Source organism: Oncorhynchus masou, unplaced genomic scaffold, assembly GCF_036934945.1.
Source record: "Oncorhynchus masou masou isolate Uvic2021 unplaced genomic scaffold, UVic_Omas_1.1 unplaced_scaffold_9553, whole genome shotgun sequence".
Lineage (NCBI taxonomy): Eukaryota > Metazoa > Chordata > Actinopteri > Salmoniformes > Salmonidae > Oncorhynchus > Oncorhynchus masou.
Window position 1 is genome coordinate 1 of NW_027016051.1, and position 5000 is coordinate 5000.

Sequence of the window (5000 nt, forward strand, 5' to 3'; positions counted from 1 at the left end):
GCGTGCGTGCATGCGTGCGTGCGTGCGTGCGCCCGCGTGTGAGTGTGCGTGCGTGCGTGCGTGCGTGTGTGTGTGTGTGTGCGTGCGTGCGTGTGTGTGTGCGTGTGTGTGTGTTACCAGCCAGTCTGCGTTCAGACAGAACAGGGTGGTGAAGAAGAAGCCGGTCCAGATGAGAGGACAGATGATCAGACCCGACCAGAAGATCCTGGCCTCCACCTCCGTACCACCGGCCTGGGGAGAGGACTACACACACAGACATCAGATGACTACACACACAGACATCAGAGGACTACACACACAGACATCAGAGGACTACACACACAGACATCAGAGGACTACACACACACAGACATCAGAGGACTACACACACAGACATCAGAGGACTACACAACACATAGACATCAGAGGACTACACACACAGACATCAGAGGACTACACACACAGACATCAGAGGACTACACACACAGACATCAGAGGACTACACACACAGACATCAGAGGACTAACACACATAGACATCAGAGGACTACACACACAGACATCAGAGGACTACACACACAGACATCAGAGGACTACACACACAGACATCAGAGGACTACACACACAGACATCAGAGGACTACACACACAGACATCAGAGGACTACACAACACAAGACATCAGAGGACTACACAACACATAGACACCAGAGGACTACACACACAGACATCAGAGGACTACACACACAGACATCAGAGGACTACACAACACAGACATCAGAGGACTACACAACACATAGACATCAGAGGACTACACACACAGACATCAGAGGACTACACACACAGACATCAGAGGACTACACAACACACAGACATCAGAGGACTACACAACACACAGACATCAGAGGACTACACAACACACAGACATCAGAGGACTACACACACAGACATCAGAGGACTACACACACAGACATCAGAGGACTACACAACACACAGACATCAGAGGACTACACAACACACAGACATCAGAGGACTACACACACAGACATCAGAGGACTACACAACACACAGACACCAGAGGACTACACAACACATAGACATCAGAGGACTACACACACAGACATCAGAGGACTCACACACACACAACACATAGACATCAGAGGACTACACACACAGACATCAGAGGACTACACACACAGACATCAGAGGACTACACACACAGACACCAGAGGACTACACAACACAGACATCAGAGGACTACACAACACATAGACATCAGAGGACTACACAACACACAGACATCAGAGGACTACACAACACATAGACACCAGAGGACCATACAACACATAGACATCAGAGGACTACACACACAGACATCAGAGGACTACACACAGACATCAGAGGTCACACAACACAGACATCAGAGGACTACACACACAGACACCGTATGACCACACAGAGACATCAGAGGATCACACAACACACAGACATCAGAGGACTAAGCACAACACACAGACATCAGAGGACTACACAACACACAGACATCAGAGGACTACACACACAGACATCAGAGGACTACACAGACATCAGAGGACTACACAACACACAGACATCAGAGGATCACAATAACACACAGACATCAGATGACTACACACACAGACATCAGAGGACTACACACACAGACATCAGAGGACCACACAACACACAGACATCAGAGGACTGGCACACAACACACAGACATCAGAGGACTACACACACAGACATCAGAGGACTACACACACAGACATCAGAGGACTACACAACACACAGACATCAGAGGACTACACAACACACAGACATCAGAGGACTACACACACAGACATCAGAGGACTACACAACACATAGACATCAGAGGACTACACAACACACAGACACCAGAGGACTACACACAGACATCAGAGGACTACACAACACACAGACACCAGAGGACTACACAACACACAGACATCAGAGGACTACACAACACATAGACATCAGAGGACTACACAACACACAGACACCAGAGGACTACACACACAGACATCAGAGGACTACACAACACACAGACACCAGAGGACTACACACAGACATCAGAGGACTACACACACAGACATCAGAGGACTACACAACACACAGACACCAGAGGACTACACAACACAGACATCAGAGGACTACACACACAGATATCAGAGGACTACACACACAGACATCAGAGGACTACACAACACATAGACACCAGAGGACTACACACACAGACACCAGAGGACTACACACACAGACATCAGAGGACTACACAACACAGACATCAGAGGACACACAACACAGACATCAGAGGACTACACAACACATAGACATCAGAGGACTACACAACACACAGACACCAGACATCAGAGGACTACACAACACATAGACATCAGAGGACTACACACACAGACACCAGAGGACTACACACACAGACATCAGAGGACTACACAACACACAGACATCAGATGACTACACAACACACAGACATCAGAGGACTACACACACAGACATCAGAGGACTACACACACAGACATCAGAGGACTACACAACACATAGACATCAGAGGACTACACAACACACACAGACATCAGAGGACTACACAAATACACAGACATCAGAGGACTACACAACACATAGACATCAGAGGACTACACAACACACAGACATCAGAGGACTACACAACACACAGACACCAGACATCAGAGGACTACACAACACATTGACATCAGAGGACTACACACACAGACACCATTGGACTACACAACACAGACATCAGAGGACTACACACACAGACACCAGAGGACTACACAACACAGACATCAGAGGACTACACACACAGACACCAGAGGACTACACAGACATCAGAGGACCACACAACACACAGACACCAGAGGACTACACACACAGACACCAGAGGACTACACAACACAGACATCAGAGGACTACACACACAGACACCAGAGGACTACACAACACAGACATCAGAGGACTACACACACAGACATCAGAGGACTACACACACAGACATCAGAGGACTACACAACACATAGACATCAGAGGACTACACAACACACAGACACCAGAGGACTACACACACAGACACCAGAGACTACACACACAGACATCAGAGGACCACACACACAGACATCAGAGGACTACACACACAGACATCAGAGGACTACACAACACATAGACATCAGAGGACTACACACACAGACACCAGAGGACTACACACACAGACATCAGAGGACTACACACACAGACACCAGACATCAGACAACAGACATCAGACACCAGACACCAGACACCTAGACATCAGACACCCAGACATCAGACACCTAGACATCAGACATCAGACACCAGACATCAGACACCAGACACCAGACACCAGACATCAGACATCAGACACCAGACACCAGACACCAGACACCAGACATCAGACACCAGACACCAGACATCAGACACCAGTTATCAGACACCAGACACCAGACATCAGACACCAGACATCAGACACCTAGACATCAGACAACAGACACCAGACACCAGACATCAGACAACAGACATCAGACACCAGACACCAGACACCTAGACATCAGACACCCAGACATCAGACACCTAGACATCAGACATCAGACACCAGACATCAGACACCAGACACCAGACATCAGACATCAGACACCAGACATCAGACACCAGTTATCAGACACCAGACACCAGACATCAGACAACAGACATCAGACACCAGTTATCAGACAACAGACACCAGACATCAGACATCAGACAACAGACATCAGACACCAGACATCAGACAACAGACATCAGACACCAGACATCAGACATCAGACACCAGACATCAGACACCAGTTATCAGACACCAGACACCAGACATCAGACACCAGACACCAGACACCAGACACCAGACACCAGACATCAGACACCAGACACCAGACATCAGACACCAGTTATCAGACACCAGACACCAGACATCAGACAACAGACATCAGACACCAGTTATCAGACAACAGACACCAGACATCAGACAACAGACATCAGACACCAGACACCAGACATCAGACAACAGACATCAGACACCAGTTATCAGACAACAGACACCAGACATCAGACAACAGACATCAGACACCAGACATCAGACAACAGACATCAGACACCAGACATCAGACATCAGACACCAGACATCAGACACCAGTTATCAGACAACAGACACCAGACATCAGACAACAGACATCAGACATCAGACATCAGACATCAGACATCAGACACCAGTTATCAGACACCAGACATCAGACAACAGACATCAGACACCAGACATCAGACATCAGACACCAGTTATCAGACACCTAGACATCAGACATCAGACACCAGACATCAGACATCAGACACCAGTTATCAGACAACAGACATCAGACACCAGACACCAGTTATCAGACACCAGACACCAGACACCAGACACCAGACATCAGACACCAGTTATCAGACACCAGACACCAGACACCAGACATCAGACAACAGACATCAGACATCAGACAACAGACATCAGACACCAGTTATCAGACACCAGACATCAGACATCAGACAACAGACATCAGACACTCGACACCAGACACCAGACATCAGACACCTAGACACCAGACAACAGACACCTAGACATCAGACACCTAGACATCAGACACCAGACACCAGACATCAGACACCTAGACATCAGACAACAGACATCAGACATCAGACACCAGACATCAGACACCAGACAACAGACATCAGACAACAGACATCAGACATCAGACATCAGACACCTAGACATCAGACACCAGACACCAGACATCAGACACCTAGACATCAGACAACAGACATCAGACACCAGACATCAGACACCAGACATCAGACAACAGACACCAGACATCAGACACCTAGACATCAGACAACAGACATCAGACACCAGACATCAGACACCAGACATCAGACAC

At 48.1% G+C, this 5000-nt stretch overlaps 1 pseudogene; it reads right to left on the minus strand.

The window, feature by feature from the left end:
* Window positions 1–117: 117 nt before the first annotated feature.
* Window positions 118–5000, minus strand: part of LOC135538407 (Golgi apparatus membrane protein TVP23 homolog A-like) — a 7677-nt pseudogene continuing 2794 nt past the window's right edge.